At 45.9% G+C, this 14,751-nt stretch overlaps 1 pseudogene; it reads right to left on the minus strand.

Moving 5' to 3' along the window:
• LOC131421983 (acyl-coenzyme A synthetase ACSM2A, mitochondrial-like) overlaps window positions 1–14,751 on the minus strand; it is a 75,385-nt pseudogene that overhangs the window by 48,738 nt on the left and 11,896 nt on the right.

Genomic DNA, 14,751 nt, shown 5'->3' on the forward strand with positions numbered 1-14,751 from the left:
TTTGAGTTTTCATTTTGGTCCCGTTCGTTCTCTTCTCCTCTGTAATCCCGGCCCATTCTTACTCAAATGTTTCTCAAACTTCGGTCATTCATGCCTCACCTCCATTGTCTCTTTCTGTTGTGCTATAACCATGCGCTATTATCTCTAGTCTTATTTACTCAATATTTTCCTTTACATTGATTCTCTTAAAAACTTAAAGCACAAAAAATTTATCAATCCAAACGAAACTCTGTATCACTACTATCATTAAGAAATTAATTTTATCTGCCACAACGGAGGAAACTAAAAATGAATACAATGGAAGTATACATTGTTATTGTTATTAAATCCCATTGGGATACAGTTGCCTGCCAAATATTTGAGACTAGTCTGTTCTCTTTTTATTAAAAAGAGGAATTAAGGTTTTATCAGTTATTTGTTGCTATGGCAAAGTTGCCTAACAAACAATCCTCAAGTCTCAACGGTTTACACCAACACACATTTATTTCTCACAAGCCTGTAGGTGGTCTGGGAGGCTCAGCTTCAGCTGTGGGGTGGGGTTATGTCTGCCCCACGAGGCTTTCCTTCTGAGACTGGTGGCTCTCTAGGGCATGCTCTTCTCATGGTGGGTGGCAGATGCACCAAAAATCAAGGCAAACCAGGTAAGCACACTCAAAACCTCTGCTTGCATCATGCCTGCTAGTATTCCATTGGCCAAGACAAGCTACACCACCAAGCTCAACCTCATGGCTCAGAGAAGTGTATTCCTCCCTTGAGTAGGGGTGGAGAGGGATGAGCAGAGAGTCAATATTTGCTGAGTCACAAATAAACTCCACCACAAAGGAGTGGAAGACACAGAAGGAGCAAACTGAAACTTTCTAATTGACTTAATTGAAGAGAACTGGAAAAGGACTGGGTTAATCCAATCATAATTCATGTCCTAGCAGTGCGCTCACTCTGATTCTGAACAAAATCTGGGTTCTTTTAGCAAGGAACAAGGTGGTGTGGAGGTGGTGGTGGGGAATGGCCATTGGGTAGGTGTATTTGTCTGCTAAGGCTGCTGTAACAAAATACCACACACCAGTGGCTTAAACAACAGAAATTTACTTTCTCACAGTTCTGGAGGCTGGAAGTCCAAGATCAAGGTGCTGGCAGGGTTGGTTTCCTCTTGGCTTGCAGATGGCCATCCTCTTGCTGCTTCTTCATATGACTGTCCCTCTGTGCACACACCCCTGGTGTCTCTCTGTGTGTCCCAATCTCTTCTTATAAGGACACCATCAGATTGGATTAGAGCCCACCCTAATGGCCTCATTTTAACTTAATCACCTCTTTAATGGCCCTATCTTCAAATACAGTCACATTCTGAGGTACTAGGAGTTAGAGCTTCAACATATGAAATTTGGGGGACACAATTCACTCCATGACAGTAGGAGAAAAACAATGTTTGCCACATAACTCCTCCCTCCTCCAAAAGTTGCTTCCTTGATTCTGTATATTTTCTTTTGTTCCTTCCCCTTTCAATTAATGCTTATTAAAAAGAATAGACTACGTTAGCTGTCTCCATCTCTTTCCATCCCTCACTGATAACCCACAGTCATCAGTTTTCTACTCTTAATTACTCTATTGAATCTTTGTTTTTGGAAGCAAGTTCTCTAATGTTCTTGCTGCCAAATGCAATGGGTCCTTTTCAGTTCTGACTCTTGGTCGTTCTTGGCAATGATAACCAACTCTTGAATCGCTCTCTTTCATCTTTCTGTTCTCATACCCTGCCTTTTCTGAGTCTTCTTTCTCAACATTGTCCATGGAATTCTCTTCCTTTTTCTTCTCTTTAAATATTGTTCTCCAAGAACTCATCCTCAGCCAACAATTCCTCTCATTCCATATGCACTCTGTCCATCTCTCTCTCTCTCCTCTCTCTCTCTATTTCTCTCGATAATTTCCTAAACCACATTTAAAATATTGACCTCTCCCCTGAGTTCAAACTTAAATATCCAACTGATTACTAAATATATGCTAACCTCGATACTCCATAGATAACATAGATAAACATGACCACAACTGAATTCAATGTTCCTGCCTCCAAATCCATTCCTCTCAGAAAGTACTATAACCACCTACCCCAGTTTACCTAATAAAAAACCAAGATATCATCCTTCAGTGCCTTCTTACTCTTAACCCCATCTGCCTTATTTAGTTCCAAGTCATCAGGTTCCAAGGAAAAGGAATTCTTCCAAGCATTTCTCAAATTCTCCTTTAATACATTCACCACTCAGCTACCAAGGTAATCATTTAGAAATGCATTGTTGACTGAGTTCATTACTCTCCAGATGAAGTCTCAACTCTTTAACATGTGATATAATGGCCAGCCCTTCTGTCATTTCACAACTTGAACCTGATGTTGAAATAATATTGAATGTAAGTGAGGTGACCCCCCTTCTCCAGTGGAAGTTTCTCCTTCTATCTGTGGATAATTGCAGCCAGCTTGGGACTTTCCCTAGACTAGAAAGGCTTTTACTAGACAAGGACAGGCAGGATGAGGTGGTCTATCTTTATCTCATCCTGAAAAAGACAAGAGGTGGTGATTTCATTGTAGTCACAGTAAGCCACCTTTCAGCCAATCTGAAAGGTACCGGCTGAATACTGTGATAGCTTTATACAAGCCATTTGGAGAAGGGGATGGAGCGGAGGGAGGAGAGCCAGATCCTATTCTTCAGGTAGGTCACAGACTTCCCCTAAAGGTGTGCGTTCCCATCATCAATCATTCCTGAGCCTGGAAGAGGTGAGGAGAGTGTGGACTGGGCACTGAGTAAAGGGATATGACCCAAGACATTCTCGCTATAGGATAAAGATAGCAGTGCAAGTGTCAGGATGAGCATCTGCCAGATTTTAATTCTTGGAAGCTGTCGGTTAAAAGCAAAGTTTTGCTATTTGATTAGCAGACTGCATTTCTCTACTAGGCCAAACAAAACTCTGATGCATTTTAGTGGACTCCTGGAGGAATATATCACAGTATATCCACATTCTATTGGATGTTGAAAATGAGGACTGTAAGAGAAGTGCTTTGTCAAGGGCCAGAAGAGCAGGCAAGCAGATTGAAGGGGTGCATGAGCATTGTATGCAGACAGGCCTGTGTGGGAACCTGACGCTGTGTGACCTCGGGGAATATCACTTAATCTCTCCAAGTCTTAGTCTCCTCCTCTGTCAAAGGGGAAAAATAATAGTACCTGAATCAAAGGGTGACTGTGAACATTAAGCGGGATTAATATACGTGTTTGCTTCGCACAGTGCCTGATACTTGGCAAGTGCTTGACATTATTATTACCATCGTTGTAGTTATTACTCAGTATTCTTAAGAAGAGTCATGGAGCCTCAGAAATCCTTTGCTTTCTTCTCCAGCTCACTTGAGTCTGCTAGGAAGGTTCACCTTCTGCCTCTGGGTTGTGGTGAAGCCGTCATGGTCCTCACCTCCCTCCCTCTCGTGGACTCCTGGCTCTGGGGTCCCAGAGGCCCCAGGAACTGAGTCTGTGGTTTGTCTTTCACCAATGCCACTCTCTCCTTCTTTGTTTTCCCCAGAGGGTCTTGATTTAAAAATGATTTTATTACTTGATTCTAGGAAGAGCAGACAACACCACAAACATGAGCTGTAGGGGAAGGGACACCTGTTTCAGTTTATCACACTGTTCTCACAACTATGACCTGAGGTCTGCAGATGCCACACCGAGATGAAACGTGACAGGATTTATAAAATGGCTAGGACAGTGACTGGCATGTGGCAAATGCTCAGTACATGGTGGTTCCCCTCCACTGGACATGAATGCCCTAACGTATGGGGTGACATGGGGATGACGCCACTGTCCCAACCACATACACAAGCCTCTCTGTATGGAGGTCTTGTCCAAGTGGTGATAAGGGCGCCCTGGCTTTTCATTTCCTTCCTAGGATACAGTTTTCTGCTTGACTCTGTTTATCCAGCTTTCTTTTCTTTTTCATCCTTCCTTCCTCCCTCCCTTTCTCCCTCCCTTCCTCTCTTCCTTCTATCCTTCCTTCCTTCCTCCCTTCCTTCTTTCCTTCCTTCCTTCTTTCCTTCTCTTTCTTTTCCGTCCCTCTAATTCTTTCTGTCTTTCCTCTCTCCCTCCATTCTACCTTCCCTCCCTCCTTTTCTTTCTCAGTTGCTCTATCTTGCTGTTTCACTCTTTTTCTCTTTCCTTTTCCTTTGTTCCCCTCTCCTTTCCTCTCTCGCATTCCCTCCTTTTCTTCTTTCAATATCCAACATGGAAAGATTTTGAGCTCATAACCAAGGAAAGACAAAAATCACACGCATGTCTTGCCATAAAGAATCTCATATCCCCAGGGGAAGACAGAAGACCCAAAGGGAAATGGAAGGGGGAAAAGGGCAGGAAGCACAGGAAAGGCCCCTGCAGGTCTCACTGAGCCCCGGCCTGCCCAGACCTCTTGCAGTCCTTGTTGCTGGATTTTCCCCGTGACAGTCTTGGGCAGGTCCAAGACAAACTCCATCTGTTGGGAAAAATCAGTGCAGGGTGGGCTGTCCATGACCCCAATGGGGTTGGCTATTTCAGAGGAACTGCTACAGGGTGAAGGGAAGCTCTTGAGGCTGGAGGCTCCAGGTGAGTGAGGACTGAGCCTGGAAAACACCCAGGGCAGCCCGCTGTGCAATAAGAAGCTTCAGAAAGTGCTCGGGGACAAGGACAAGAGGAGAATGGCTGGAACTGGACATAAAGTCGGTCAGCTGGTCTCTGACATACTCTAGACCAGGCGAGAAGCAGTACGTGAACACAACACGACACATCAGACACCTGAGCTTTGATGCCAGACTCTCTGGGCTCCAGTCTTTCCTCTACCACTCGCCTGGCTTTGGTCGGGTCATCTGGCTTTTAGGAGACTCGGTTTCCCCACTGAATAAGCCGGAGGATAACAACAAATTTGTTGAGTTGTTGTGAGGACTAAATGAGATTCCAAGGCTAAATTCTTAGCATGGGGTAAACACCCAAAAATATTAGCTGTGGTTATTAAGCTCGACTGGAGAGAACAGACATCTAAGAGTTAGGAAGCCTGGTTTTCAATTCCATCTCAGTCATTTCCTGTTGGTGTGTCCTTGGCAAAACTATAAAATCTCTCCAATTTCACTCTTCTCACCCGTGAAAAGGAAGGTCTGATATCAAGGACCTCACCATCTCTAACACTCTTGAATCCTAATATGTGGATGATGATGACAGTTCATTGAGGCTTCCCATGGTTCAGCTTGCCAGGGCATCAGTCTAGGAATCAGATGGTCTCGGATTTAATAAAAATAATAACAATAGGGATACAGATACGAAAAAACTATCTTAGCAGCTGATGTGGGAATCTTCCACAGGGCAAGACTGACTTTGTTGAGGAAGGAGTTTGTTAAGATCACAGTGGGGTAGAGCAGGGCTTGGCAAACTACACCCTATGGGCAAAATCTAGCCCTCCTCCTGTTTTTGTAAATAAAGTTTTACTGAAACACAGCCACTCCCATTCATTTACAATAGTCTCTGGCTGCTTTCACACTACAAGGGCAGAATTGAGCAGTTGCAACAAAGACAGTATAACCTAAAATATTTACTATTTGGCCCCTGGAGAGTAGATAGAAGGTAGAAGGAAGCCATAAGGGAGATCCACGTTTAATGCTAAGACGAAAGCTACTCTGCATATCACAAAGAACATGAAATCAACAATCCATAGAGGTTTATGCACCCCTATGTTCATTGTAGCATTATTCACAATAACCAAGATGTGGAAGCAACCCAAGAGCCCATCAACTGATGAATGGATAAAGAAGACGTGGTGTGTATATGTATGTATATATATACATACATATACATACATATATATATACATATATACACACACACACACACACACACACACACAATAGAATACTACTCAGCCATAAAAAAGACAAAATCATCCCATTTGCACCAACATGGACGGACCTTGAGGGTATCATGTTAAAATAAGTCAGACGGGGAAAGACAAACACTCTATGATTTCACTCATATATTGAAGATAAAAAAACATGTGGATAAGGAGAACAGATTAGTGGTTACCAGAGGGGAAGGGGGTGGGGGGAGGGCAAAAGGGGTAAAGGGGCACATACGTATGGTGACGGACAAAAACTAGACTATTGGTGGTTAGCAAGATGCAGTCTATACAGAAACTGATATATAATAATGTACACCTGAAACTACACAATGTTATAAACTAATATGACCTCAAGAAGATCAATCAATCAATAAAAAGAAGGGAGTATGGTCACTGGAATGAGGGAGGAGGTGGAAGGAACCTGCTGCCCAGGGCATTCTAGAGGAGAGAATGTAAAAAGAGACACGTCTACTGAGTAATACACTGTTATACTGTGTGATAGGACCCTTCCACTGAATCTCCCCAAATACTCAGTTTCAATTCCAAATTCTAAATTCTTGATATGTTTGGTGTTATTGGATTTCTAGTTTCCTTTTAAAATACTTATTAAATGCTTATTATGTGCCAGTCACTCTTCTAAGTGCCTTATGCCTTACAAATATTAATTCTTCTTCTTAACAACCTGTGAAACAGTAACACCATTATCGCCATTTTACAGATAAGGAAACTGAGGCACAGAGAGATTGTTGAGTAAGTGATGATATGGATTTTGAATGCAACAGTCTGATTCCGAGACTATGCTATCCTGCCTCTCTATCAGTTTCAGGCTGAAAGTCTGCATGGTGGACTCTTTAATGTGCTGCCCAGATCCCCCTGCGGGAACAAAAGGCTTACTCCCCCACTGCCAGGCCTCTTTGGAGAGTGCACAGCTGAGGAGAGCTCTCTCTCCCAGGGCCACGCCCCCTTCCCAGGGCAGCCTGCATCCACGCCTGAACCACACGGGGCTATAAAGGCCCTCCCCTTATCCCCTCCACCCCCTCAGGAGACCCTGAAAGGTTGTCCTAGCTTCAGGCCTCCCCATGGGGTCGGCTGAGGCCCCCACTGAAACTATGTCATAGTGCAACTTCACCTTCTGCCCAATCCTGCTCCCTTCCCGTCCATCTCCTTCTGCAGGTCTTGATCCAAAGCACTCCCTGATAAATCTCTGCAGGATAGTCTCCTTCCCAGAGTCTGCTTCTCAGAAACCACCTGTGACAATCAGCCTGTGCTGACAAAGCATCAGAGAGCATCCGGGTTACATGAGGATCTGAGGGGCTTGAGGCTTAATGTGCTTGCTCTCACCTTCTACCCCAGACTCAAAAAAGTAAATTTTTCTTCGTTCCCTGGGGCAAGCTCCTATTTTGTACCCGGCTCCAAAAACTAGGTCCTCCTTCTGTGTCAAGCTCCATGCTTTAATTCTCTGCCTCAGAGTGAAAACAGTTGAAAACAGGTACGGTAGAGCCTATGCTTTTTGCCTTTTCGGGTAGGAGAACTTCCATTTTCCTGCAGGGAGCCACCCCTCCCTCGCTCAGTCCATGTCATGGGTTCAGGGCAGCTCTCTCTCCCATCCTTCCTGTGCTAGCTCCAGGGGTGATCACATGACCCAGAACTGGCCAGTCAGAGTGTCCCATCCCCTGGTTGCAGGGATTGGTTTAAGATGAACACATGACCTGAATTGGTCCAAACAGAATCAACTTGAAGACTTTTGCTGGTGCCTTTGAGGAAAAAGATGCTTTTTTTTTTTTGGTGAGGAAGATTGGCCCTGAGCTAACATCTGTGCCCATCTTCCTCTATTTTGTACATGAGATGCCGCCGCAGCATGGCTTGATGAGTGGTGCATAGGTCCACACCCAGGATCTGAACCCACGAACCCTGGGCTGCCGAAGTGTAGTGCACAAACTTGACCACTATGCCACCAGGCCGGCCCCAAAGATGCTCTTTGTCTACTGGGATTTGCTAAGCTGCTAAAAATGTATGTTTGGAGCTTCTGGGGGCCATTACTAAGGTAGAGAATTTCAAGAAATGAAGCCAATACAGAAAGAAGGAAAGTCAAGTGTTGAAAGAGACATCCCTGACCACATCATTTGAACGCCTGTTACCAGCCGTGACTAAAGCTTCACCCACCCCTGGACTTTTCAGTTGAGCAATAAAGTTCAAGTTGGATTTCTGTCACTTACAACTGAGAGAATCCTGAATAATATGGCAAGACCTCAGTGCAGAGAGTGGGAATGTAGGCCAGGTATTGGCTAGAACTTGTTCCCACAGGAGCAACTGACTTGCAATTCAGAGTGACTTAAAGGCTAAGGACAATTTTCAGGAATCTGGACAGTTGGGCTTTCTTGGTCATAGTCAGGCAGAACTTTGGAATTAGAGGCTTCATCCTCTGACTGAAGGAGAGAAATACAAGAGGAGAACCATCCCTCCTTCCTCAAGTTCGGGAGCCCAGAGGCCTCACCTTCCTCGGGTACTTGTACGGGGCCATCACTGACTTCACGTGCTGCTGCAGCTCCTTGGTGAGCTGGTCCAGGTAATGGGACAGAAACCGTGGGCCCAGGACCACAAATGCCTTCACTACCTGCAGCGAGGATGAGGGCCAAGAGAGAAGGGGTCAGAGTGTGTCGTCATCTCCTGGGACAGTGCAAAATCAGTGTTAAGACTTCCACCACAGCCACCACCTATATATCCCCCAATTACTCCTCCAGATATCCGGGGCAGGGCAAAGGGAGAAACTAAGGATAATAACAGCCAAGATCCCACCTCTCTCTCAAGCGGCTTATTGGATGCACAGGTAGGACTGCAGATTGAGACCAGGCTCACCTCGTATCCCCAGGACAATAGAGAGTGAAGGGGAGAAATTCGATATTGGAGAAGAGAGGAAAATAAAGACTAGGGACCATCAGCCTAAATGACTTGTTTAACCTCTCCAAACTACAGTTTGCATGTCTATAAAATGGAGACCCAATTGTCACACTTCACGGGAAATGAAATGAAGTCATATGCAGCACAGCTTAGCTCAGTGCTTGGCACACAGGGTTTTCTCAGTAGAGGATCCCCTTCGGGCCCCATTTGCCTAGTGGCTCCCATGATTTCCATACATCCCTAACCTGCCAGAGAATGACATGGTTAACTTCTTACAGAAATGTCCTTGGACATTGACCCACACGTCTGCACCTTAACCTTTCCCTACACACACATCAGGCTCTGTTAGACTCCGTCTGGCCTATTCCTATAACCCTGGCATTATAGGAGGTCTTTCTTCTTCCCCCTATTCTCACTGTAGACCCCATGGCTCAGGGGTTCTATCTCTTGCTTCAAATTCCTCCTCATTCCTCTCGTCAGGGATCAGATTCTCATTCAAATGACAGACAGCAGTGGAATCCCTGCAGCCCCGTAATAATAGACCTTATGTGGTGCTTGCTATGTGCCAGGCCTTATTCCAAGCACTTTGCAAATATTAACACATTTAATCATCACAACAACCTCTCATCTTACAGATGAGAAACTGAGGCTCAGAGAGGCTAAGTAACTTGTCCACGGTCACACAGCTGGTAACCAACAAGGCCAAGATTTGGACCCAGGCAGCCCAGCCTCCAGAGTCCATGCTCTTAACCACCATTCTATACTGCCCTTGTCTCCCAAATCTGCAGACCCGCAAGCTGCTGCTCGCCCATCACCTCTCCTCGGATGGGGTCCGGGCTGCTGACTACAGCCTCTTCCACCACAGCGGGGTGCTCCATCAATGCACTCTCCACCTCTGAGGCTCCAATCTGGTATCTGTAGGAGAACCTGTCCTTCAGAGAAGACTGGACACAACCTCTAGGCCAGCCCCAAAGTCTAGAACCAGCCAGAATAAAGATCTAGGTTACCCTTTCCAGCCCAGAAGCCAAGATCACCACTGGAGTTAATGATACCATCTGCCTGCCCCATGAACTGGAAATACCCATCTTCATCCTTGATTCCCCAGTCTCCCAGGAGCCAAAAGTCTCCTTGAATGTTGGCTGCTGTCTTCTCAAGATTGTCCTAGTGAGTAGACAGAGTCATTGTGCCTGCAAAGCCTATGTTCTCTGCCGCAGGGCTGCCAAGAACAGATGGCAGGTTGTACTTTTACAACTTGAACAACTAAACACAGTGGGCTTGTCCTGAACCTGTCAACCCCAGACCCCAGGTGGAACTGGACTTCCCTCTGTATTTCAGTTATTCCCCCAGGGTCTCTCACCTGCTCCCCGGGGTTCAGTCTGACGGGTCATATTGATGCTTCACTCACCCAAGCTCTAGGGCACTTTCCCCGACCGATTCCGCCTTCCCTTCAATGGTCAGCCCAACCCCAGCTCCACTCCATGACCCTGTTCAAGGGCACCAAAGTTTATTAGACATTCTTTTTGGCTCCTCTGTTAGATCTGAAAGTTCTAGAGACACATCAGCAAGCCACCAGGGCCCCAGGCATTGTGCATATTTCTACAGTGGCCGGGCCCCTCATTCAGCTGAGGCACTTTTTCATGAGCAGTGAGAAAGTCTGAGGTTTGCCCCTTGTTAGCGCATCTTTATATCAAGTGTTTGTTCAAGCGTTGAGGTGTGGGCTCCAGGTTGGATGTTCAGTCACTGGGTTAGAAGGCAGAATAGGGAATTCACAGCCTAGCCTCCTCATTTGGAAAATAGGGGTACTGAAGATCAGAGAGATCAAGAGGCCTGTCGGAGGCCAAACAGCCATCACAGCTGGCAGAGCTGAGACCAGAAGCCAAATCTCTTGGCCACCAGCTTGACTCTTTCTCCTGGTCACCATGCAGCCCCTGCTGGCGTTAACTCTGCAGCCTTGAGTCAACCCACCAACTCCTGAGTCTGTTTCCCATCTGTCGAGTGGGGAGAATTCCGGCGCGTGAGGATAGAGGGGACAGCGCACAGGAAATGCTTGGAGAAGCACACAGTGCGGCTGTGCCCTCTTCTCTGGGGCTCGGTTTTCCTCCTCTGTACAGTGGTAGTGATCATGTGGGTCTACAGCAATTCTTTTATTTAACACACTCTTACATAGCACTGTTCTAAGTGTTTCACAAACATTAATGCCTCTCGATATCCATAATAACGCTGAGAGATATTATGATACATGTTTTACAGGTGAGGAAACTGAGGCATGAGAGACCAGTAACTTGCCCAAGATCATACAGTAAGTAGTGGAGCGGGGTTCTGAACTCAAGCAATTTGTCTCCAAGGACTTCATAGGGTCTTTGGGAGGATCCAATGTGTTTAACGTACGTGAAGTGCTTTGAGACAGGGCTTATCACATAGTAAGCACTCAATAAATGGTAGCAACGATTATTACTGGATTTATTATTTAATTTATTATTTAACGTGTTTGAGGTCCTCCCTGTCCATTTTTCAATGATAACGGGCTTGGATGAGTTTTGTAATCTCTGTCTTCACCATCCTCACCTGTAAATCGAGCCAGTTAGCCTCAAGAATCATCTGTTTCTAACGCTGCAAGGTCCGAAGGTAGGGGTGCCTCCAACTGTGTGGTGGCTTCAATGTGGCATCTAGCACAGCTTTGAAGGAGATCAATGGCATGGAGCAGGGACAATCGTTGGGGGTGGGGGCAGGGCTGCCCTTGGGAAAACACTGCTGTATAGAGTTGACAGGCAATAAGCTTTCTGGCATGAAGCACTTCTTGGGGTGGAAAGGGGTGTCTGGAGAAAGATGATTCTTCAAATGGGGTCTTAGTGATGGGCTAAGGATGACAGGGATGAATGGCCAATCTTTTCTCTTGGCAAAGTGCCCATTCTTGGACACTGGACACCCCTTGTCCCTATGTCTTGCCAATCTCTCTTGGGAAGTTCATAACTTTGGGACCCCTCTCATCCCTCTCAGAACCCCTTATCCCCAGCAGGGGACAGAGAGAGGAGAGGGGGTTCCTCACCACATAGCCAGAGAAGATGCCTACAGGCCTGATGGGCTTGACCCTGATGCCCAAGTCTCCTTCTGCACCAGGGGCAGGACATTGCCCTCGTCATCTATGACCTGGAGGAAGAAGCAGATTGATCTGCGTAACAGGAAATGGCTTGAATGGCAGCATGGAAGGGCTGAGTTGGTCAAATGGAAGACCCTCTCACTCTAGTGGTCACTGAAAACAAGAACCAGAAACCAAGGGAAGACAAGAGTTTTAAACCCAGATTTCCAGTCCACCAGCCTGGGATGGTTTAGGAGAAGCCCCTTATTGAGACTGGACCAGAGGAGCTTGGGAAGATTCTTCTGGCCTTAGGAGCTCAGGAAATATAATAGCCTCCCATTATCTTTGAGGCCTACGTCCCTGGACATCACAGATCAAAACTCAAATGATGACTCTGCTGCCTTACTAGTTAGTTGTCTTTGAGCTACTTAAACTCTACATCTCAGGGCCTTCCTCTATAAGACAGATAATGACAGCTTATTTCACAGGATTGTACGAGAATGAAATAAGATACTAAAAAAAGGGCTCCGTAAATGGTTATCACAGTCAAGGGTGGGAGAGCAGACAATTACACATAACACTGAATAAAAATTGTTACCCTTTAGATACATACACCCATACACATAACCATAGATACACATACACACATTCTATTTCTTGGGATTTAGCCTGAAGAAATAGAGGAAAGGAGCAATATTTTAGCTACAGCATATTGGTTATAGTGTTGTTTTTACTAGCGAAAAATTTGGAAATCACCTATTGACCAACACAAGGCATAAAGAGCGGTAGAGACAGACTATCCACTATGCAGTCATGAAAAATCACGCTGTAGATTGGTGCTAACTGACCCGGAAAGAGGGTCACCCAAGATTCTTCAATGATAAAAGTGAGCTACAAAATGATATGTTAAGATTCACCCCTATTTCTTTTTTAATGTATATATTTAGGGGTCCGACCCAGTGGTGCAAGCAGTTGGGTGCGTGCGCTCTGCTGCGGCAGCCCGGGGTTCGCCAGTTCAGATCCCGTGCTCGCACCGACGCGCCACTTGTTAAGCCATGCTATGGCGGCATCCCATATAAAGTAGAGGAAGATGGGCACGATGTTAGCCCAGGGCCAGTCTTCCTCAGCAAAAAAGAGGAGGATTGGCATGGATGTTAGCTCAGGGCTGGTCTTCCTCACAAAAAAATAAATAAATAAAAATAAATAAATAAATGTATATATTTATATAACTAATGAGCTAGCTAATTTGCTGGCTATTCAAAGTACTTTTCTCTGGATGATAAGAATATGAATAATTTTCTCTTTTCTCTTCCTTTCTGTCTTCCTTCCTCTCTTTCTCCCTCCCTCCTTTTAATATCTTTACTTTCTGTTATTTTTCCTCAATGAGAAATGTAATAACTAAATTACTGAAAAATTGGTGTTTTCCTTCCCTCCTTAGTGCCCCTAACAAACCTGCACATCATAATGGGGAATGGCGGGTCCCAGGTGGCCAGGTCTGATTCTCATTGTCTTGGAAACTCTGCAGGTGATTCCCTGTGGGAAGTCGTGGGTGGATCAGCAAACCTCAGGAGGCTCACAGCTCACAGAAAAAGAAAGACAGACTCAGCAGAGCAGGTCCTGACACAGTCCTGAAGTGGCCTCTCATTTGGTGGCTCCCTCCCTCCCCTTTCCCTGGCTCCCCCTTTACTGGAACCCTCATCCTAGGGGTTGCCCTACAGTGGAAAGCAATCTGATTGACCACTCCCCAGGGAAGAGGAACTAAAAACCACATTATAATCCCTTTAGAAGGAGCCATACTTTAACAAGTGACCACAGACACCAAAAGTCCTTTAAAATAATATGGGATTAAATTATCTGCCATAAGAGGACCAGCTCTGCTTGAATCCTGAAATGAATCCTACAGAGAGGCTGGTGTCCAAAGGAGCAGTCCCTAAACATGGCCTCCTCTGAAAGGCTGGAAGCCCTTGCCATGACTCCATTGTCCTTCCCCACATGTGCAAAGTTCTTCCACATCACAGCCCTGCCATGAGCCTTCTCGGGAGTTCTGCCAGGGGACCCATTAGCCATAGAAGGATGTAAGGTAAAAGACTGGAGAGAGGAGGCGAGAAGTCCTGAGAGTCCCAAGAAGCAGCACTGGGGAAAAGAGTTGGGGGGAAGGATTCCCCAGGTAGTTTGGGTAAGTGGCATAGTGTAGAGCGACGGGAATCCACATCGTGCTCACAGGGCCCCAAGAGTTCCAAGAAGGTATCTCAGCAGGTGAGGTGGGGTCCTAGTGGGTTCCTCTCCCCACCCCTCACTTCAATCTGAGCAGCTTAGTACAGTGCCTGCATGTTCAATAAACTCAGGTCTCTGCAGAAACGCTACCCCGTTGCAGGGGACTTTCCTGACCACCATATCTGAAACAGCAGCCCCTCATCCCACCTCACCCCTTCTCACCAGCTTGACTTCTCTCCACAGACCTTCTCACCATCTGCCATGTCATATATTTAGTAGCTTATGTCTCTCTCCCGACTCCTGCTAGAATGTCATCTCCGTGAGAGCAGGAGCTATGCCTGTTTTGTTTCTGCTGAATTGTCAATACCTATTCCGTGGTAGGTGCCCAATAAATATTCACTGAATAAGTGCATGATAAATGGTGGCTCATGTTTTTATTATTAAAGAGCCTTTTGAAGCCCACCACATTCACCAGCCCATGGTTCTAGGAGCAGGTACCATTTCTGTCTGGCCATAGAATTCTCAGATGTCCAGTCCTGTCTGGGCCCTCCAGCGCTCCAGAGTGTCTGGAAGGAGGGTCCCCCCTCTGCTGAAGCAGTTCTGTAGATGTGGGAACTTGTAACTGAAAAGAGAGGTCATTGTTCCTCTGAGCCTCCCTGGAACCAAACTCTGCCTAGAGC

This window comes from Diceros bicornis, chromosome 26 (genome assembly GCF_020826845.1).
Source record: "Diceros bicornis minor isolate mBicDic1 chromosome 26, mDicBic1.mat.cur, whole genome shotgun sequence".
Classification (NCBI taxonomy): domain Eukaryota; kingdom Metazoa; phylum Chordata; class Mammalia; order Perissodactyla; family Rhinocerotidae; genus Diceros; species Diceros bicornis.